This window comes from Rhinopithecus bieti, unplaced genomic scaffold (genome assembly GCF_001698545.2).
Source record: "Rhinopithecus bieti isolate Rb0 unplaced genomic scaffold, ASM169854v2 scaffold_9615, whole genome shotgun sequence".
NCBI classification, from domain to species: Eukaryota; Metazoa; Chordata; class Mammalia; order Primates; family Cercopithecidae; genus Rhinopithecus; species Rhinopithecus bieti.
The window spans coordinates 25,249-48,887 of NW_016806325.1; the positions used below are offsets into that span (position 1 = coordinate 25,249).

Sequence of the window (23,639 nt, forward strand, 5' to 3'; positions counted from 1 at the left end):
TCCTAGATGGCACCGGAATAATGGGTCACATTGTAAGAGTGGTGAAGCCCGTGGCCTTTGGTTAGAAGAATGGTGTACGGGATAATGTGATAGGTCTATTATTTTGTATAAATTTAGAAGTACAAGTGCAGTTTTGATGCATGGATATATTGCGTAGTGGTTGAAATCTGGGCTTTTAGTGTTAACCATCACCCGAATAGTTAATAGGTCTATAATTAATAGAGAATAGTGCTTGCAGCAAAACCAAATCCAATTCCAGAATGAGGAACTAGTGTAGGGAAACAAACTATTGGTTGATCCATGACAAAAGGGAGTCTAAAGTAATTGGCATTCCTGCTTCTAGGTATTTGGCTGGTCCCCTTGAAGGAGAATGCCTCGTAACGACCTTAGAACTGGTCGCCATTGCTGTAACGTTGACTTTTCAGCAGTGGCAGTAGCCGCTGGAATACACAGTTTCCCCTGCCGTTTCCTTGGTAAATCATGTTACTGTCCAGCCTAAAACCCCACTTTCCCTAGCACTTGGAAGAAAGTCCAAACTCCTTCCACGGTCTACAAGGCACTGAAAGTTCAAGACCTTGATTTCCCTCCAATTTAAATGGATATCATTCTTCCGTTGCTCTGTTTCCTGATGCCCTAGCCACACTAATACCCCAGCACAGCAAGTACTCAGCATATCTTGTTCCCTCTGCCTGGAACACTTTATATACATCCTTCTCACTCCCATCCCTTTTAGAAATTGGCTGAGACGTTACCTCCTAAAAGTCCTCTCCCCACCACCACACAGCCATTACTTTCTAACCCAGCCTCTTGTTCACTTTCTTCATTAAACCTGACCCAACTATAATTACTATCCCTTGAAAAATAAAGTAGTACAGAAATGAAAACAAACTCCATCATTCTACAGAGCTTTCAAATGCTCAGATGTTTCTGAACACTCAGAGGGGAAAGCAAAAAATCAAGAGGCACCCTTGGAGATCTTGTAAATAATAAAATACCCAAATGGTTGCCTACTGCCAAAACCCCAAGAATTCAGCCCACGTCTTTTCTTTTAAAAAGGCAGTGGCATTTTCATTTTTTCATCTGATTCCCACCAATCAGAGGCCAGGTACCCATGAACCCGGGTCGGCGTGGTCTTTTAATAATTAAATCAGGGCTGCCATTGACCTCAACTAACGCCAGAGGCTTCTGACTGCAGCCGAGCTCTGGTGGAGAGGCCGATGCCGGCCTGAGAGTGGGAAGCGTGGGGCTGGGAGCCAGGGGCTTCCGCGCGGCGTGGCGTGGACCTCTCAGGGCCGTTACGCGATTTTCGCTCCCGCGGACAGCGCCTCTCAGGCCAACCCCGAGGGACCCCGTGGATGCACTCGGGCCCCAGCGCGACGGTTCAAACGGGCCAGTGTGCGCCCCCGGGGTCCCCCGGCCCCTGCAGCGCTACCTGGGCGCAGAGCCGCGGAGGGTCTCCGTTCCTAGACGTCCTCCTACCCCGGGCGGCCTGAGTCCTCGCCAGCATCCGCCCTCTCCCACCTCCCATCCTTCCTGGATCCGCCTCTCGGTTCCCGAGGGACAGTCCCGACCGCAAACCCACGTAGAGTAAGGAATGTGGAAGGAACAGGCGACAGAAGTGGCATACGCTCCTGCGTTATCCCTCCGTCTCGCCACACATTGTGCCTCCATCTCTCCCCGTTTCCTTCCCTCTGTCTGTCATCTGTCATCCCCTGTCGCTCTAAGACCAGGATTCCAGTTCGCCTAGTGAGGAATCTCACTAGGGGAATTTATCGCGGCATCATAAATTAACGGGTTCATTTTGACTGAAAAAGCGAAGGACTTTTTTCAGGCAGAAGACAAGTCTCGTCGGTAAGGACTAGCTTTACCAATTATATAACGGGGGGGTGGGGAGAACCTTTTGTATAAATTTAATGCGCTAATGATAAAGTTCTACGTTTTTGACAAAAAAAAGTCCACCTAAATACTCGGTTGTATGCCAGAAATTACTACACATGTTTAGATATCAACTAAAGATATACAAGGGATTCATGGTGTTTTCAGAACCCTTTCAAGCGGTTCTTAAACAAAAAAGTCTAGTCCGATGCCCATTAGCACCGCCCCCATCCCACCTCTCACCCCACGCCGCGCCCAGCGCAGTGGGCAGGAGGGGCCTGATTTGGGGACCAGGAAGGAGGAAAGAAGGGTGGGGGCGGGGGACGGGGAAAGTGACGGGAGCAATGAGAGCCGGAAATGAGTGGCTAGCGAGGCACCCAGGAGCGCCCTGTCCGGCGGCGCTCTAGCCCACGCGCGCTGTCTCTATGCTACCTAGCGTCTAGTCTATTTATTGTCGCGGGGAAGCAGCGGCCGCCTCGCACCCGGAACAACAAAGCAAGGAAGACGGAGTCCGAGCCTCGGGGGCTCCTAGCAACGGGCCGGGGCGGGAGTTCCATGGAGACTGGGGAGCGTGCCCGTCTCATCCTCATCCTTGTCCTCCAGCTTCTCCTTCGCCTCCGACGCAACCGGCAGCAGCGCTGCCGCCGCGTCCTCAGCCACCGCTCCCTCTTCCCACGGTAACCCCCTAGACGACCCTGGACGCGGGGAGCGCGGGCGGCTGAGCGGCCTGAGCACCGGGTGCGGGGCGTCTTGGGCGCGGGGTGGGCATGTGCGGAGCCCGGGCCAGACTTGGGGTGGGATGTGTTGGGGGCGGGCGACTGGAGGGCAGCCGCTGAGGTGGGGGAAACCGGGTGGCCGAGGGAGGGCTCAGTTCTGAAAAGGACCGGGCGATATTTCACGATCTTGTTAGGGATAACGGGTTGGGGGTGGGGCGTCCGTACCTGGGAGCGTTATCGAACCTAGTGTAGGATAAAAAAAGAGGGTTTATGTTTCGTTTAAGCCACCACTGGGAAAGACAGGGAGGGGAGATTTCTCATAAGTCTCTGGAGTCATCACCCAGGGGAAGAGGGACCGTGCAAAGATGCTAGGGGTCCGTTGCTTCTCAGAAAACTTCCAGCGGCCTCTCTAGTAGCTCTCCAAAAGCGGCTTCGTGGGTTTCTGGTTCTGGCAATGCCGGCAGCCCCGCTTTATTTTATTATTATTTTTGACCAAAATTAGGATTGATGGAGAAGGATCTAGAACTGAAGAACAGAAAATGAATTGTGGGTAGGGCTAAGCAGGGATGAGAGTCGGGATAAGTGATAAAAATAGCCAATAAAAGCCCTAAAAGTAAATCTAATAGGGCATGAGGGCTTAAAAAGAAAATCTCTCCTGCCGAGATGTGCATCTACTGGCTCTGTCAATGTGCTCACTGCAATAAGACTCAAACTGCAGTCAGTCCACATCTGTGAGCTCTCTGACTGCATCTGTCACCTGCAGTTCCAAAGCGACACTGGCAGTAAGTGCATGAGCTTCCGTATGTAGGGTTTAGAACAGTGCCTTAAAACTGTGACTCAAGAAAAGGGAGTAAGCTTGGTGGTGTGTGTGTGTGTGTGTGTGTGTGTGTGTAAGCAATGTGGATTCTCTGGGAAAATTTAAAAGGAGACATATAGGAAGATTCAGCCATCCTGACATAATTTCGCAGTCTCTTTGAGAAAATGGCAGTTCATTCCAATTGAGAAGTGACTGTTAACACTATCTGGCTGAAAGGCTTATTCACAGTTTGGTATGCCCAGTAAAATACCAGTTTATGTTATCTCTTTAGTCTTACATCACAAGCTGCTTAATGGTTTTATACTTTTCAAAATCATTTTAGGTGAGTAAATGAGGTTTTCCTGTAGCACAATGAAAAGGCCACATATACATATAAAGTTCTTTATGTAAAGTTGAAGATTAAAGATGAAAGTAAAATTGATAAATCATAGGAGCAATTAGGTCAACCACAGCTTCTGTTTGTCCCCCACCCCTTTTGTTAAACCTGACTTCTCTTAAGCAAAAAGGTGTCATCCTTTCCCCAGCCTCCTCTTTACGTACCCTCTGCCCTCAAAATCAGTATCAGAAACTAGTGACCTCAAGTATACATATGTAACAAACCTGCACGTTATGCACATGTACCCTAGAACTTAAAGTATAATAATAAAAAATAAAAAAAAAGAAACTAGTGACCTACTGCTGTGTGCCCTTGATTGGGTTGGCTTATTCCTGAATGAGGGCTAGCCAGAATATAGTTTTAACTCAGGCGTTTTCATCTTAAGCTTTTAATATGGAATTGAGGTCCAGTGTCTGTTAAAGGAATTTCATTCATGTGTAAAGAATTGGACAGGATGGAAAGTGTGAACACTGGGAAACTTAAGTTGCATTTTAAGACTCTAAGAAGAAAAAGATTAATGAATCAAAGACTGTTGCTTAATCTTTGTAGCAGTTCTATGAAAGATATGCTGGGATAACCATACTTGAGGCTGTGGATGTTGAGTCCTGGGATTATCTTTGTGCATATGAGACTTGACAAAGTGTCCCTCAACCTTAGGGCTGCCATCAGACTCACTTGACCTAGACCTTGTTTGCCGTTGTCTGTCTCTTCATTGTTTGAGTGAGGGTCAAGCCCTAGCTTCCACCTTTATGAGCAATCCAGTGTCTGCTTTCCCTGCCCTCCTATGCCCCGATAGTCCCAACTTTGGTGGTGGTTTAGTTACTCTCTCTTCTTAATCATGTCCCAATCAAAAATGATTTTTTATGCTGTATCATTTCTGTTTCTTATGGCATTTTCAACGTGTCTTTCGCCTGCATATGCGTTTCATTAATGGGATTTTATCTGTTGCATTTTCCTTCTGTACCCCTCCTCTTTATTTGGAAAATTGGAGTTGTCTTGTTGGATGTTCTGTATTCATTCTGAATAACTGTTGGTTGTGAATACAACAGGTTAAGAGCCTGTGCTGAAACTCAAGAGCTTATACTAAAATAAGGTATATTAAAATTTTTGAACTTAACAGAATGAAAGACATTAGAAGTCCAAATGGTAATACAGTAATTGTAGACAGTCACTTTTAAAAAAAGTATTGCAGAGCCTGTTGTGTGTTTTAAATTGAACCTTAGATTTTCATGATTCTTATTCTAAAAAAATTATTCTTAAAATCAATCTTGACTGAAATTATATTCTGCCAAATTTGAGGGAACTACTTATACTGATTTCCCCAAGTTATTCTTAACATAGAAAATTGTCACATCAACATTTTTGTGGATGAACATATATAGAATGCAGAATTTGCTATGAAGTAGAACAAATACTTATGAAACGTATAGCTGAATGTTTTTGGAGAGAGTTAGTTCTTCTCGTGGACGTGGCACATTATTTAAAAATCAGAAAATATTGTATAATCTAGTTGAGTGAACATGAGGACTGGTTTCAGATGAAGGGGACCAGTAATAACCTAAGTGATTGATTTCCTTCTGTTTCATCATAGACCATGTGATGAAATTATTGCTATAAAATACAGACGTTGCAGCTGATTTTTTGAGGAATTTATAGTAGAATGTTTCCACATTGTCTCTGAGTTAAAATCTCTGGTGTTTTCAAATTTTAGCCGTATTGTGACATTCGAACTAATAACGATTCCCTGAAACTTACATCCATTTTGTTGCACCTTCTGTATGCCTGGTGTCGTGTCAGGTGTGCAAAGCTGGATGAAAGAGATATTTCCCTTCAGGTGCTTTTTGTGCACTTGTAGATAGCACAGAAATGTCCTATGTGTGTAACAGAACGTGACACACACAGATATGAATTTTAAATTCTTTATTACATACTGCCTGGTACTGTCGTTATTGGTGAATGGACTTCATCATACCTGCTAAATTAGAAGTTTCTTGAGGATCAGGAGTATGAGTTGCCATCATATTGTATGTTCCTGCCCTGTGTGTGTATTTTGAAGATTACCTTGTTAATAGAAGGAGATACATGTTTGTTTATTTCACTTCAAGAGCTTAGCTAGTGGATGAAGGGAACCTTTTTGAAACCTAATTCTTGATGCCTAAAATTTCAACTTTGTATTCTGGCTGTGGGCATGCAAATTATAAGCAATGACACTTTCTCAAGTATGATTAGAGCCTTCTTCTAACCAATTCAAACAATAAAGATAATGATGGACTACCTTCACTTGAGTAGACACGATGTTTGCTCTTGTCACGTGGCTACCACTTTGGGAAATTTCAAAAGGATGAGAGACAGTATACATATCTAAGGTTTTTCCCGGCTACGTAGACAGATTTGATTTTTGTATTATTAACCAGTCGGTCTTTTTCTTTAGAAGACAGATGGAGTTTGTGTGTTTGTATAGTTGCGAAAAAGCAAGATTCCAGAAGTGTGTCTTTAGCGGAAAGGAATCAGGTCGCGTCAGAAATTCTACCCATCTGTGACTAAAGGGGGATAAAGTTGAGAATTTGGTTTAAATGGCTGGTTTTGTGGGTTGAAGCATGCTGCTATGGATCCCATTAAAAGGCCTCAATAGGGTGATTTCTGGGGCAGTTCAGATGTGCCTTTATGTGGGAGTCAATAATGAAACTGTTTAACATTTCACCAAAAAGTACAGCACAGAAGATTGGCTGTTGGTTACTTTTACCATCCATTAATAAAAAAATACTGAAAACCAGATTTTTGAACTGGTTTTAAGGACAGAGTTTTCTTAGGACATACGTGGATGACTTCAGCATTGAATTGCACTTAGCACAAGATAGACATCTGTATGTAGACATTGGCCCACGGTATGTTTTTGTTTTTTAACTCACTTAGATAGGACTTAAGTCTTAAAAGCAGTAAAAAAGTTTGTTACTATTAATAAAATGGTTCCAAAGAATCAGGTGTTCCTGATAAATTGCAAGTATTTTCATTGTGAGACGAGTTTTGATTAGAATCACTTACTTTTCCTTGAGATTGGGGTTGGTACAACACTTAAAGAGTACGGACTCTGGGTGCAGGCTGCCTGTGTTCAGCATCATGGCTGAGCTTTTAATTAATGGCATGGCCTTAAATATTAAATAGCTTTCTCACTGCCCTGAGGCCCAGTTTCCTCTTCTGTACTAGGGGGTTAGTACTACTACTACCATACAGGGTTGCTGTGAGAATTAAGCGTAAAGCACTCAGAACTTTAGTTAAAAGCTTAAAAAAGTGTTAGCAGGTGCTAGTAGCAGTGGCACTGGATAGTATATTAAAGGTGAACTGTTGGACCACTTGGATGCTTTGTTTCTTTGGTTGAGAGGCTTTCTACTAGAGCATTGAAATTCTTTTTATTTCTGATCACTGACTATTGGACTCATCTTTGCTATTAGGCTTTAGGAGGGGGAAGTACTTTTTTTAAGTTTTGAATTGTCACACAGGCATCTGGTTATCACCGATGGCAGATGGACTAAGTAAAGAGAGGCATCTCTGTTTCTTGGAAAAGGAAGGCCAACAAAGCCTGGGCTGGCACCGTGTTGCAGCTATTGAAATACTGTTTCCCTGTGGACTTGACTTGTTTAGCTGTATGATACTTCTGAATAAAAGGAATAGACCCCAATGGTTTCATTTAACAGAATTAGGCTTTCTTTAGAAGGCACCATTTTTTACTTGTATAATCTTAGTTGATGGTAAATTTGAAACTTGTTAGTATCAGTGTAAAGCCATGTATTGTGAGCTTTCTGTGCCACTATAAATGTTCTAATAGTAGCTTTTTTTGTAATTTTAGTGGTAGCTAAAATTGCTGCTCTGCTGCAGTAATTCAAGTGGCTCAAGAATGACTTTGTAGGATTGCAAAATTGTTTGTTTATGGTAAGGCTAAAAACAAATACTGAAGCTACCTAATCAGGAAAATAATTTGATAATTATAGTTTTGTTTAGGCTGCTGCTGAAATAACTAACTTTAAAAAGTGAAGACCAAATGTTTTAGTTCAGTTGTGTGGACATTGGAAACTGCTGACTAAAAATAAATGTGTCTGCCTAAACAAAGTGAATTGCAGACTGTTCTTTCCTATTCTGGCTAATATCCAGGTCTTGATTTTTTAGTTGAAATCTATTTTTATAAAATATATACTATAGAGGTTTATATAAAATATATTATTAAAAGCATATTTTGCTTTAAATGTACAGGGTAAAGTGTTATAATTCCTTCTTCCATGTTGTGCTGGTTTTATTTGTTTCAGCTGGTTTTTATAAGCTTCCACACACTAAGGAGGTTGGCAAATATGCTTGTATTTAGAGGTGTGACTTTTTTCCTGTTTAAGAGAGGAAATGATCATGACTGTTGCACCAAATAGATAGAAATATATATTTCCTTTAGTTTTAGATACCCTGAGGACTGTGCTGGGAAATTTTTTTTCGTTTGAGACAGACTCTCACTCTGTCACCCAGACTGGAGTGCAGTGGTGGCGTCTCAGCTCATTGCAACTTCCACTTCCCAGGTCCAAGTGATTCTTGTGCCTCAGCCACCCAAGTAGCTGGGATTACAGGCATGCGCCACCACACCTCGCTAATTTTTATATTTTTAGTAGAGGTGGTGTTTCCCCACATTGACCAGGCTGGCCTCGAACTTCTGGCCTCAGTGATCTGCCTGTCTTGGCCTCCCAGAGTACTGGGATTATGGGCAATGGGCACAAGTCACCATGTCTGGCCTGTGTTAGGACATTTTTAGGAAAACAAGTTGCCAAGGTTATCAATACTGTAGTCCACAATAAAACTTGCCTGTTTTGAGACAAAATTCTGTCTAACACATTGTTAATATTTCTCTAATGTTCTTTCTTTCGTTTTTGTTTTTGTTGTTGTTTTGTCTGTTTTGGAGATGGAGTCTTGCTCTGTTGCCCAGGCTGGAGTGCAGTAGTGCAACCTCCATCTTCTGGGTTCAAGCGATTCTCCTGCCTCAGCCTCCTGAGTAGTTGGGATTACAGGCACACACCACCACACCTGGCCATTTTTTTTTTTTTTTTTTGTATTTTTTGTAGAGATGGGGTTTTAGCACATTGACCAGGCTGGTCTTGAACTTCTGACCTCAGGTGGTCCCTCCGCCTCAGCCTCGCAATGTTGGAATTACAGGCGTGAGCCTCTGCACCCGACCACCTAGTGTTTTTTCTGTCACACTCTTTTTCAGGGACAGATGTTGCTGTCTTTCAGATATGAACATAATAAAGTCAATGGGACAGATGTTGCTGTCTTTCAGATATGAACATAATAAAGTCAATGTGTAACCCAAAAGTGCAAATATGAAGATGGAGATTTGATTTATGACTGTGAACAGCATTTATAGAGCCTGTTACTGTTTGAAACTCAGTTAACAAACTTGAAGCTTTTGTGGAACAAGAACCACCCCATCCTTTTTAATTTGTCAGATACTTCGGGTGAGCCGCAAGTGTTTTTCCTCTCACCTACTTATGGCTGCAGTGTGTTCCTTGGGCATTTCCAGTGACTTGTGTGCATGTACAACCTAGGAAAGTTGTAATGAGCATACTTGAATTGCTTGTGGGTTGACCACATTCCAGGATCTTTGCTAGTTACAGATTAGGGTGGTTGCAGGGATCACAAACAACCATATTGAAGGCACAATGACTAATTCATTAGACCTTCCTCAACAGAAATTAGCGTGCTAATCTTAAAGGTACTCTATTCTTTACTCTTCTTTTGTAGGGAGGTGGTGGGGGGAGGCCTTCAGTAAGGGATGCTGAGTGGCTCAACAGATTAAAAGCTATGTTGCTAATGGAATCTGTAGGTCCCAGGATAGCAGAGAAAGCCTTTGGCTGACAGCTTTTTTTTTTTTAATTTTAAGAATTCAACACTACTCCTTGGCTGTGACCAGTAATCTTGAAACTTCCACTTCAGTGCGCAGTACAAAACAACTTGGATAATTATTTAATTTGTCTGTACATTTAGAATATGTGCCTCTCGATTTATTCTTTCTAGGCCTTTGGTTTTGGCCTCTTAAAATTAGAACTGAGTTTCAAATGCCTGAAACCATATTCCGAATTTGTTTGTCTTCTTATATACTTTTGCTCTCTCTTTGGGAATAGAGGAAAAATGGCTTTATCATCACACCTTGTTTAACTGAATGGTTGATATCCTGGAAGTGACATTCTCTGATGAGCAGCTGTAGTGGAATTTCCTATAGGCTCTAGAACATGGGTGAGTTAGAATCCTTGGGGATGAAGTAAAGGAGATAGTAACTTTCAGAGGATGAGAAAAGGGAATATAAAAAATGCTGAAGGTCAGTAGGTGTGTTTCAATTAAAGTAATTCTTTTCTTACATCTGAAATTTATTTTGTATTTGTAAAAGCTCCTGGAACACAGTTGCTCTTCAGGATTTGGGGGTCTGGCCTAAAATGATTAGTAACTTGTTAAGTGTAGAAGCACTAAGTATAACATACCAGAAAGTGAAATAAGGTAAGAATAGGATACTGTTGGAGAACTTGAGTTGGTTGAGGCTACTCAGATTCTTACTGCTGTAGTGAAAGATACCTACTCTTTACACTTACCTGCCCCCAACCCCACAAACCATTTTCTCAGTTGTTCTTAAGGTATTCATTTAATTCATCAAGTTTTTATTGAGTTTAGGACCAAATGCCAGCAATTGAGCCAAGTTCTAAAGACACATATTTAAATTAAACGGTTATCTTCAAGGAACTTGGTGTCTGCAAGTTCAGTAAGCACTTATAATACCAACAGTACCATTCATTTACTGTGCCCTCTGCAGGGTTGCTCTTCTCCCGGTGTTTCATATGACTGGCTACTTCTTATCCTTCTTATCCTTTAAGATCTCTTTTTAAGATTCTTTATTTTATTTATTTATTTATTTTTGAGACGGAGTCACACTGTGTCACCCATGCTAGAATGCTGTGGTGCGATCTCAGCTCACTGCAACCTCCGCCTGCCGAGTTCAAGCCCCAGGAGGGTAGCTGGGATTACAGGCGCACACCACCATGCCCGGCTAATTTTTGTGTTCAGTAGAGATGGGTTTCACCATGTTGGTCGGGCTGGTCTTGAATTCCTGACCTCGTGATGCGTGCGCCTTGGCCTCCCAAAGTGCTGGGGTTACAGGTGTGAGCCACCGCACTCAGCCAAGAATTATTTCTTATCTCTTAAGAAAGTTGAAAGACCTTCCCTGGATCATTCCTCCTGAAGTTTCTCTTTCGTTATCTCGTTTCCTTTATAACACAGATCACATTCTCTTGATTATTTTGTCAACCTATTGTTGTCTTTTTCTTCCACTGAAATACAACTGCCATGAGGGTTCCTTGCCTCACCATTTTGTTCTGAGCTATATTCCCATTGTCTACCCGCAGAGCTTGGTTCACGTGAGTTGCATACGAAATATGCAATTATGTGTAAAAGTTTCCTAGTTGAAGGAGTGCCTAAAGGACAATTTAGGCAGCTATAAAACCAGGAAACGGTGTGTTACTGGAAGAGGAATGGTGTAAAGCTGAGAATGTCAAGGTGTGTTGGAAGTGGAAGATTAGGTTATATAAGGAAGATCGGGGGTGGAAAGTCCACTGCATTCCAAGGCAAGCAGATGAGATTCTGTTTTTCATTCTAAGAGAGCCAAGAGATGCTTCTTCAGATAGGGAGACAATTAGGAAGATAATCCTGGTAGCTATTTGGTAGATGGATTAGAGCATGGAGAATGCAAGCAGAGAGTTCCATTAAAAGCCTGTAGCCATAATGACATGTGAGCTGGCCTAAAGTAAAACATTGTTGCTTTGGATGCAGAAAAGAAGCTAGATTAAAAGTTAACTGAGCAGAGGAGAAGAATGAGAGATGAAGGATGATTCTGAAATTTCTGGTTCAGGTGAGCGAGTGTTAATTGTGACTCACTCCATTCACAAAATTACAAGGAGATAGAGCAAGATTTTTTGAGGTGCTTAATGAGTTTTGTTTGGATGTGTTGATTTTAATAGATATGCCTAATAGATGATTGGGAATATGGATTCAGATATCTGATAGGTCAGGATTGATGTAGGAGCCAGCCATAAGCTCATAGATAGCAACTGAGGCCTGGAAAGTTTAAAGAGGAAAAGGATTTCAGGCAGTGGTTTATAACCTTTAGCAATCTTAAACCCATTGGTAATATGAAAAAAACAATTGGCCTGCTCAGGTACACATACAGATTAGTGTGTATGCAATTTCAGGGGGTTCCTAACCTCTGGAACCTATTGTTGAGCTTTTCAGGGTCTGGCATGGGTTTCAGTTAAGAACTTCTGATTTGAGGAACAGACAGAGAAGTATTTGAGATGGGGAGAGAATTCAATAAAGCTTCCTCAGAAGCCAGGGATAGGACATGGCAAGGGAGCAGTTGAAGAATCAGAGGTTCCCAGTGCTTTATGCTCTAGAGTAGGAGGGAGTTTCAAGTGTGCCATTGAATTCAGCAATGAACCATTCATTTGTAACATTTTGTACTGTGTAGAGGCAGAAGACAGATTATGCTGGTGGTTTAGAGCATGAAATGGAGTTTGGGAAACAAGGGATGGTAAACAGAGTGTAGAAGTCTTAATGTTCTCTGATAAACAGTACTGATAGAAGAATAGAGCCCTTTTTAAGGACTTACAGAAAAGGAAATTCTTTTATTTTATTTGCCTATGATGGTGTTTCAACCCAGTGGTTCTCAACCGACTACCCATTAGAAACATCTTGGAAATGTTTTCAAAATTAGGGCCCTGTCAAGGTCAGTTAAATCTGTATCTGTGAAGTTTGAGCATCTTCATGGTTATTATCTTGTTTCTGTTGTTTTGTCTTTTTGTCTTTTTATTTATTTGTTTAAGGCATAGTCTCACTCTGTAGCCCAGACTGGAGTGCAGTGGTGTGATCATAACTCACTGCAGCACCTCCCAGGCTCAATCCTCTTGCCTCAGCCTCCTGAGTAGCTGGGCCTATAGGCACACACCACCACATCTGGCTAATTTTTGTGTTTCTTTTTTTTGCCGAGACAGAGTATAGCCATGTTGCTCAGTCTGGTCTCTAACTCCTGGGCTCAAGCAACCTGCCCACCTTGGCTTCCCAAAGTGCTGGGATTACAGGCATGAGTCCACCAGGCCTGGCCTTATCTTTTTCTTAATAGTTAAGAACTGGCTGGGTGTGGTGGCTCACGCCTGTAATCCCAGCGTTTCGGAAGGCTAAGGTGGGTGGATCACAAGGTCAGGAGATCGAGACCATCCTGGCTAACATGGTGAAACCTCGTCTCTACTAAAAATACAAAAAAAAAAAAAAAAGCCGGACATGGTGGCGGGCGCCTGTAGTCCCAGCTACTCGGGAGGCTGAGGCAGGAGAATGGCGTGAACCTGGGAGGCGGAGGTTGCACTGAGCCGAGATAGCGCCACTGTACTCCAGCCTGGGCAACAGAGCGAGACTCCGTCTCAAGAGAAAAAAAAAAAAAGAACCAATGTTCCAATCAGAAAACTTCCTTATCACTCTTGTGTTCTGTGTAAGAACCCATTCTTTTACTTGTATATTATCATTAAATTACTCACCCTCCTGTTGTGCTAGTGTTCTTGACTTCCTCACAGACTGTAATTTCAGGTTTTAAAAATATATAGCTTTCTTCTGATCTCTAGCCAAGTTCTCTGTGTTTATCTTTTTTGAGTGACGTACCCTTCAAGCAGTTACTCAGATCTGACAAGTTCTGAGTAAAATAAGAAATTCCTAATGGTTCTTACATGTGGAAAGAGTGTTCATTATGTAATCATGTTTGTTTTGTTTAAGTATATTTTTTACTGTTTTTTAAACCAGAAATGTTTGAACTCTGTTTTTTTTTTTTTTTTTTTTTTTTTTTTTTGGAGACAGAGTCTCACTCTGTCGCCCAGGCTGGAGGGCAGTACCACCATCTCGGCTCACTGCAAGCTCCGTCTCCTGGGTTCATGCCATTCTCCCGCCTCAGCCTCCCAAGTAGCTGGGACTGCAGGCGCCTGCCACCANTGTGCTAGTGTTCTTGACTTCCTCACAGACTGTAATTTCAGGTTTTAAAAATATATAGCTTTCTTCTGATCTCTAGCCAAGTTCTCTGTGTTTATCTTTTTTGAGTGACGTACCCTTCAAGCAGTTACTCAGATCTGACAAGTTCTGAGTAAAATAAGAAATTCCTAATGGTTCTTACATGTGGAAAGAGTGTTCATTATGTAATCATGTTTGTTTTGTTTAAGTATATTTTTTACTGTTTTTTAAACCAGAAATGTTTGAACTCTGTTTTTTTTTTTTTTTTGGAGACAGAGTCTCACTCTGTCGCCCAGGCTGGAGGGCAGTACCACCATCTCGGCTCACTGCAAGCTCCGTCTCCTGGGTTCATGCCATTCTCCCGCCTCAGCCTCCCAAGTAGCTGGGACTGCAGGCGCCTGCCACCACTCCTGGCTAATTTTTTGTATTTTTAGTAGAGACGGGGTTTCACCGTGTTAGCCAGGATGGTCTCGATCTCCTGACCTCGTGATCCGCCCGCCTTGGCCTCCCAAAGTGCTGGGATTATAGACGTGAGCCACCGCGCCAGGCTGAACTCTGTTTTGTTTTCCCAAGTAGCTAATTTCATAATCTGATCTTCCTTTTCTTAAAATGGCATTTGTGTATGACATAGACCTTAAACAGGTTGTCTATGCTAGAGCATTTTATATAAGGGGTAACCCTGTAAAAACAGTTTAAACTATCAAAAGAGGAAGTTTCACCTGTGTATTTTCCCCATGCAGTGCTTTCTCTTGATTAAATTCTTGATGAGTTATCAGTGCTTCAAGTTTGAGCCCTGCATTCACACCCTTGAAAAAAATCAGAATATAGAGAAGCTTGATCTTGATGCCTGCCAATTCTGACGCCAACTTATGAGAAGATTTATTCAGTCATTTAGCTACCGTAGTGAATTAACATTTACACTTGCAAATTAAAATAATCTTTTAAAAATTAGGCTGTTTTGTTAGCATTAATTTAATAGCTACATTAGTCTTACAGATTTATAGTCACTTATAGGTAGCTTAGGACAAATATCAAACTTCTCTGTAAAGAAATGAAACTTTTTAGCTTTTGAAATTATAGTCCGTAATATGGGAAGTAGGGACACGTAAGACCTGCTCAAGAAAGCAAATACCTTACGATTTAAATGAAATGAACAGCATAAACTTGTATCACAGTTTAATATCCAAACCCATTATGCTTCTCATTTTCCTGCTTTTTTACAGGTACCTAATGAAGTAAAATTTAGCGTAATATCTATTTCATAACATGTAGTAGATTTGGTCAATCTTTTCCTGTTTCCTTCACCACCTTCCCTGTCCCCACTCCCCTCAGCACCACCAAAAAAGAACCCCATGATCAACAGCTATTTGCTTTGATTTGATGGTTTTGTTATTGTTGGAGTTTTGTGTATGTGTTTTTTTTTTATTCACTGTTAAATTTAGTGCTTTTTTTAGTACTCATTTCACTTAACAGATACATCAAAGTTGTATTCTTTATTTTTACCACTTGCTTTTAAACTTGAAGGAATACGATTTGTTTTTCTGTTCCAAAGCTTGAGGACTGCAGTGAGTAGCTAGAAATCCTTTCCATTTGTGAATATTTCTCCGTCCATAGAAGATGAAGAAAGGAGATATAATAATAGTAACAATGAAATAGCTACATTTGAATGCTTATCATGTGCAAGTACTGTGCCAAGCACTTTATATGAAATTTAATTTTCACAACACTGTGATGGGTTCTGTTTATCTGCCTTATTTTACAGAGGAGGATATTGAGGCACAAAGGTGTTAACTTATCCACAGTCATATGACTAGTAAGTGGTAGAGTCTAGATTTAACCCAGACATTCTGCTGAGCTCTTCAACTTGAGAGGGAGACAGAAAGAGAATACAGAGAGTGTGTGTGTGCCTGTGTGTGTGTGTGTGTGTGTCATGTGGGTGTGTGAGTAAACATTGCTTTTTAATAACCTCAAGCTTACAGTTAAACTCCGCAGACATTTTACTGAATGTGTATGGTGCATTGGGAACTGTGCCTAGGCTGGGGTACAGAAATAAGATTTGATCATGCATCCGAGGAGCTTATTGTCTACCAAGGAGACTACAAATAGGAAAGATTTCACTGTAGTTTGTAGTGTGGAAAATTGCTGTGATAGAAGTATGTATAGTAACATTACCATTGACCAAATGCGACTCAGAATAGGGACACTCTAGGTTAGTATTGAGGATGAGGTTTCTGAGTTCCTTTGCTTTTTAAATTTCACCCATGATGGTTTTAATTACCTTTTGTACTAGGATTTCCAAATTTTCATTTCCAGTCTTAACCTAGACATGTCCTGAGCAATGGACTTTTAGCTGATTAACTGCTCCGTATCTCCTTTTGGATGTCTCACAAGTTCCTTCAGTTCAAAATGTCCAAAACAGAATTGTTAACCCCTCCTACTTTTCTCATCTGCCCTGCAAGCCTGCCCTTTCTCCAGTGTTTACTATCTTAGTAAATAGGCCACAAACCTGCATTCATTCTCCATCTCCCTATCAATCACAAAATTCTGTTCACTCTATCTCCAAAAACTCTCTCTTCTGTCTACTACTTTGCATTTTTAAACAGTACTACCACTGTGTTCCTGCTGTCATCTTGCCTGGACTGCTGTGCTAGACCCCCTTACCCATTCTTCTCTTTCAGTCCATCCTCCCATTGCAGAGTGGTGGTGATGATAGATTTTTATAATGCAAATATGTGATGTCAGTCTTGCTTCTCTTTTGGCTAACCATTACTTTTGAGATAAACATGAAAATTCTGAACATGGCATAGAAGGCATGATTTGACCCCTCGCTGCATCTCTACCTAGTCTTATGCCACTTTCCTTTTCGCTTTTCCCACCGTAGCCATGCTGATTCTTTCTTCAGGCCTGAGCAGTTCATACTCTTAACTCAGCTGAGAACATCTGCTGTTTCCTGAACCAAGTCTATTCACTACCAGGTCCCTATCCCCTAGTATGGGTCTTAATGCTTAGATTTCCAGTTCATTGTTATAGAATTGATTGAATGAAGGTGATGCTGAGCTATAGAACAAGTGGGAGTGTGTCACATGTAGAAGTGGGCATAAATTGTTTTCAGCAGAATGAATTAGATTAAGCAGGCAAAAGGTGAATATTCTTTACATATTAGAGCTTCCATAAATCAACAAGAAATCTTAGAAGGAAAATGAACAGAAGATAGGAGGCAGCTAACAAAGAAATACAAATGGTTAGTAATATAGTCATGCATCACTTAATGACAAGGATGTGTTCTGAGAAGTGAGTTTTTTGTCGTCACATGAACATCATAGAGTATGCTTATATAAACCCAGATGGTAGAATCTACACACCTAGGCAATATGGTATAGCCTATTGCTTATAGGCAGTGAACCTATATAGCATGTTTCTTTACTGAGTACTGTAGGCAGTTGTAACATAATGGTAAGTATTGGGGTATCTAAACGTAGAAAAGGTGTAGTAGAATACAATATTATAATATTATGGACCACGGTTGTATATGGGTCTGTTATTGACCAAAACATTGTTAGGCAGCACATGACTGACTGTATTTGAAAAGTTCACCCTCATTAGTATTCAGGGAAAATCAATTAATTCAGTATTGCCGCTTTTCATATCTCAAGTTGTCCAAGATTTTTATAAAATCCTTTGGTGACTAGGTAAGACAGCGTGTGCATATGATCCCGATCATGTTGCATATGCACAGATAAATATATGGATTTAGAGCTTAGAACCATGTGCTTATATGAGCATAGGAAAAATCAGTTATCACTGTTAGGATTATGGGTGACTATTTTCTTTTCTTTTCTTTTCTTTTTTTTTTTTTTTTTTGAGACAGAGTCTAGCTTTGTCACCAGGCTGGAGTGTAGTGATTCAATCTCAGCTCACTGCAGCCTCCGTCTCCTGGGTTCAAGTGATTCTCCTGCCTCAGCCTCCCAAGTAGCTGGGACTACAGGTGCTTGCCACCACGCCCAGCTAATTTTTGTATTTTTAGTAGAGACGGGATTTCACTGTGTTAACCAGGATGGTCTCGATCTCTTGACCTCATGATCCACCTGGCCAGGTGACTATTTGAGTATTTCTTATGTAATCAGAAAATGACATGCTGTCTTCCTTAAATCTTGTATATTTAGACAATTTATCTGAAATATTAAGAAGTCTACCCAAAATAAAACTTGCTTTTGTATAATAAGGAATCAAATGCCAAATTTCTTATCTTTGAGTTTAAATTTCCAAATGTAAGGTCGTAGTCAGTAAAATACACTTTTTTCCTTTATCCACAATAGTATATTAGTTAATATTATTGTTAGCATTGACTAATACATTACTTTAATAGAGCATATCAAAATTTGTGAGTTTTTTTCTTCAAAACAATCATGAGAGGTAAATGGCATTGTGTTTTACAAAGGAGAACAGGAGCAGTTCAGAACTAGTCCACTGTCGTGTAGCTTCCATTATAATTCATGTCTACTGTCTTAGCATCCAAGTGTTTTTTTTGTTTTGTTTTGTTACTGTTGAGGCGGAATCTCACTCTGTCGCCCAGGCTGGAGTGCGGTGGCACAATCTCTGCTCACTGCAACCTCCACCTCTTGGGTTCAATCAATTCTCTTCCCTCAGCCTTCCCAGTAGCTGGGAGTACAGGCGCCCACCACCACGCCTGGCTAATTTTTGTATTTTTAGTAAGGTTTCACCAGGTTGGTCTCAAACTCCTGACCTCAAATGATCCACCACCCACTTTGACCTCCCAGAATGCTGAGATTACAGGCGTGAGCCACCGTGCCCAGCCAGCATCCAACTTTTCTTACTTCATAGATATATTTTGGTATTCGTCGAAACAGTGAAAATATTAAGTAGGCTAATATTTAAACATTATTAAGATGAGCTAGGTTTTCAATTATATCTTCTTATATTGCAAAATATTTCATTTTTTCGGCCAGAACTTTTGCATGAGAGTGTAAACCATTGAACTTATCTTTTCTTAAGCAGTCATTCAGAAAATCAGTATCATTTAAATCTTTCCCCATCATCTTTTAAACACCATTACAAATAATTTCATGGACTGAAGCAAAAAATACCCTTTTTTTTTTAGTAAGTAGATGCTGGCAACCTCAGAGTTGTTGACTAATTTCCATTAAAAAAACAGTACCTTGTAGCTTTCTTAATGTAGATTTTTTTAACCATAATTCACTTTGATAAAAAATTATTCACATGAATGCTACCTGCTTAACAGTCTTCAGACTGAGTATCTTGATTGAGTCTCATAGATGGTAGGTAGACATATGTAATGAAGATACTTTCACTTTCTGTTTAACTTAATGTAATGATGGTTTTTGTACATCAAATACTTTTGCTTTCACTTAAGCATTTGTTAAATGTTTTACGGGTGGTATAGTATACAGTCTTTTTCTTTGGAAGATACAAGGTTTTTTTATGGCCAGGCAAACTGTTGGTAAAATTTTCTTCATGTGGCTAGACTACAAAAATGCCAACCCTGTGGACTGACTCCTAAAGTATAAGCTCTTGGGCCAGACACAAAAATGTCCTCATGATAGAATGTCATCCTGCCCAACAAGTTCAAGGTTTTCAACTGTTAGACCTTAGTGCATCTAACTCTCTCCCATTACTGCCCCTTTGAACACAAATGCATGCTGAAGGGAAAGTGGGGAGTTCAGAAATGATGATAATTTATCTAAACTAACAGAATAATTCTAGAATTAAAATGGAAATTTACTGTATAATTCCTACGTTTGTCTAGAATGTATCTTCATCTAATATGTTAGACTCCTGGGATTTTAGGATTAGATGGGAATCTTAAAAACCATCAGTCTAGTCTCATCTTTCATCTAATGGAAGACTTGTTTTGTGCCACTCCTAACTGTTGGTTAATTATCTAGCTCTACCTTCCCTTTTTGGACACGTATCTTCTGGAGAGCCCAACACTTTGCAGTGTAAGTGTGTGGTTTTTTTGTGTGGCTTCATGAGATCTTTCTTGTGACCTCAATTGACTCTGTCAATTTTCTTTTTTCTTCAGTTATTTGAGAACAACTACTCTTTTTCCATTCTTATGCTAAATGTCCTAAGATTTTCTTCACACAGCTCACTGTTTTTATATCTCACACCATCATACTTGCTTTGGATATTTGGAAATAGTATCTTTAATAATTTGATAAATTCTGGATATTGCAGATATTTTAATAGCAAAGGCTATTACTTCCTTTGGTCTGGACACTCTTATCTAACCTAGGTTTATGTGAGTATGTGTTTGTTTAAGTAATACAGTACATTTTGAACCCCATGTTGTCTTAACCTTTTATTAAATAAAGTCCTAATCTTAAACAGCTGTTAGAAATTATTGTGGAAACTTGTAGGCAGAAATGTGGAGAGACTAGTGTAATAAACACTCATATATCTGTCACCAAGGTTCTTTTTTAATTATTATTATTATTTTGCTGTATTTTTTTGAGACAGCGTCTCCCTCTGTCACCCAGGCTGGAATGCCGTGGTGCCATCATAGCTTATTGCAGCCTCAACCTCCCAGATTCAATCTACCTCAGTCTCCCAAGTAGCTGGAACCACAGGCGTGCACCACTATACCTGGCTAATTTTAAAATTTGTTTTAGAAATTGAGTCTCTCTGTGTTGCCCAGGCTGGTTTTTTATTTTTTAATTGACACATGATTGTACATATTGTACATATTTATGAGGTACAAATTTGTTGTATAGTGATCAAATCAGGGTAGGACATCTATCACCTCATGCATTTATCATTTCTTTGTGTCAAGAACAGTCAAAAGTCTCTCTTCCAGCTATTTTATGATATACAAGACTTATTGTTCACCATAGTCACCCTACTGTGCAATAGAACAACATATCTTTTTCCTCCTATCCAATTGTAAATTTATATCCATTGACCAGCCGCCCTTTATTCTCATCCTCTTCTCCTCAGTCTCTGTTAATCACTCTTCTACTTTCTGCCTCTATGATAACACCTTCTTCTTTTTTTTAAAGATTCCACATATGAGTGAGATCATGAGGAATTTGTCTTTCTGTGTCTGGCTTGGTTTATTTAACATCATGTCCTCCAGGTTCACTAATGTCACAAATGACAAGATTTCATTATTTCTTACAGCTGATTATTCACATTTTCTTTATCCATTCTTCCATTGTTGGACACTTAGATTGATTCCGTATCTTGGCTGTTATAAGTAGTGCTGCAGTAAATAGCAAAGTGCAGAGATCTCTTCAACATCCTGATTTCATTTTCTTTGGATATGTATTCAGTAGTGGGATTGCTGGATCATGTGGTAGTTCTATTTTTAATTTTCTGAGGAACCTCTATACTCTTTTCTGTAGTGGCTGTATGAGTTTACTATCCTACCAACAGTGTGTAAAGTATTCCCTTTTCTTCACATCTTCATCAATACATAGGTGTTTTTGTTGTTGTTTGTTTGTTTTTTTTATAATAGCCATTCTACCTGGAGTGAGGTGGTATCATTGTGGTTTTGATTTGCGTTTTCCTTACGATAAGTGATGTTGAACATTTTTTCATATACCTGTTGGCCATTGGTGTATCTTCTTTTGAGAAATGTCTGTTAAGGTGTTTTGCTTATTTTTTAATCAGATTATTTGTTTCTTTTGCTGAGTTGGTTGAATTTCTTACATATATTCTGGATATAATCTCTTACCAGATATATAATTTGCACATATTTTCTCCTGTTTTGTGGGTTGGCTTTTCACCCTGCTAATAGTTTCCTGTGCAAAAGCTTTTTAATTTGATGTAATCTCTGTCATCTTGATCTAATCATCGTTAAGAGGTGAAGCAGTAATACAGTATTTTTTGGTCCTAAAATACTATGATAACTACTATCCAAGTCTGTGCTGTATCTTAGAATAGATTATCCAAATTTGTTTGATGGCAAGATTCCAGACATCAAGAGTCTTCTGAAATTGTATCTCATTGTATTTGTTACTGAGTTCAAACAGTGAAAGATTTTAAAGTTAAATTGCAGATATGACATTCCTCCAAGTATTTGAGTGTACATCTCTAAAAAAAAGTCTGTCTACGTAACCACTCTGTTTTCTCTTCTAAAAAATTAACAGTAATTTCATAATTTCATGTCACTCAAATCTATTCAGATCCACTCAAATCATTCAAATTTCTCTCAAATATCTTTTATACTGATTTGTTAAAACCAGGATCCAATCAAGGACCATGTTATACAGACATTTTGTCATTTTAATTAAAAATGTGAGTCTTACATTTATCAGTGATAAACTTTATTTTCTTGGTAGTACCTCTTTGGGCTTGTCCGGTAATCAGCAAACTTTTTCTTAAAGGGCCAGAGAGTAAATTTTAGGCTTGTGGTTCATTTGGTTCTTGTCACAACTACTCAGTTGTGCTGCGTAGTCATTATGGAAACACATGGGCATGGCTGTGTTCCAATAAAACTTTTGCAAAACAGGGAAAACAGGCACTGGCCCATTGGCTGTAGTGTGCTGACCCTTGCCTAACCCATTATGATCTTGGTGTTTCCCCCTACCCCCTGTAACAGTTCTCAAGTTTTGTATCAATTCATTAAATAATACAGTTAACATTCAATTATTGGTGAATCTGTCTGTCAGTAATAGCCACCATTTAATGAACACATACTGTATGCTATATACTTGGAATAGATAATAATATTTAATCCTTAAAAGCACCCTGGGAGGTACAGGTGATATTTGCACCAATTTATAGATGAGAAAATGAAGATTTAGAGAGCAGTTAAGTAAGTGGCCCAGTGTCACATAACTAAATGGGAACACTCCGTCAGAGCCCCCTGTTATAAGGCTTATTTTATACTATCAAACAGATACAACAGAACATCGTTCTAAAAGGCAAATGTTAGCTTTTCTTCATCTTGATCCTAGGCATGTGTTGAGAGACTGTCAAGTGATGTATTGGGATTGGGACACAAAATGTCTATTTCCTAATCTGCTATTTTGGGAGCTTTATAAAGGATATGAGGTTACTTTGTATGGTGTGTCTTTCTTTTAGAAAAGAGCTATCTCTAGGAGACCATGTGGGTTCATATTGTGTTTGCAAATTGGTCTATTATCAGTCCTTCCCTGCTTCTGCCATTTCTCAGATCATAGATGGTAATTTTGTGGTTAGAACCTTGAGGCTCATTCCTCTGTATCCTCAGCTTCAACTTGAGTCCACTTTAAGTAGCTAGATTCTTCATTTCTATATTCTCAGGTTTATTCTCTTGTCTTTCAATTAGATTTTAGATTTATTTTTGCTTCGTGTTTATGACAGGGTTTATTGTGGCCTTTCAGTTTAAATATCTTTCCTGGTGTGGAAACTTTTAAATGTAGTAGTCTTTGATGCAATTTGTTGTAAAAGCCAGAAGGTGGCGATGTCTTCCAGTTAAGGTTTCAATTCCTTATAGTTGCTGGAGTAATGTTTTTGAATACCACTAGAAAGAGGACCAAAAATACAGATGATGTGTTCTTGTACACAGAATCATTGAGTGGGGAAGAATGTGCTTTAAATTCTATGATGCATTTTAATAGAAGGCTAGAAATATGCCACTTCCTGAAGAGAAGACAGCTACAGTTTTGAAGTTTGCCTTTTTTATAAGAAAATATTTGATAAATCACACTAAGCCATTTCCTTAAGAAACAGGACAAAACACCTGATCAAGCTATGTCTTAATATTAGGCCTTGGGCAGTGGGCAAACAATTGGTATTTGTATTTAAATCAAAATGGGAACAACTTTTTTTT

At 39.9% G+C, this 23,639-nt stretch overlaps 1 protein-coding gene across 2 annotated transcripts in view; it reads left to right on the forward strand.

The window, feature by feature from the left end:
• The first annotated feature begins 1,150 nt into the window (after positions 1-1,150).
• TBPL1 (TATA-box binding protein like 1) overlaps positions 1,151-23,639 on the forward strand; it is a 37,244-nt gene continuing 14,755 nt past the window's right edge. Inside the window, exon 1 of one of the 2 annotated variants that reach the window (XM_017875463.1) lies at positions 1,151-1,851. The gene's annotated coding sequence lies outside the window, so the exon portion shown is untranslated. Of the gene's footprint in view, positions 1,852-2,291; positions 2,553-23,639 lie in introns of those variants that run through there. The other variant, XM_017875462.1, reaches the window with a different exon arrangement.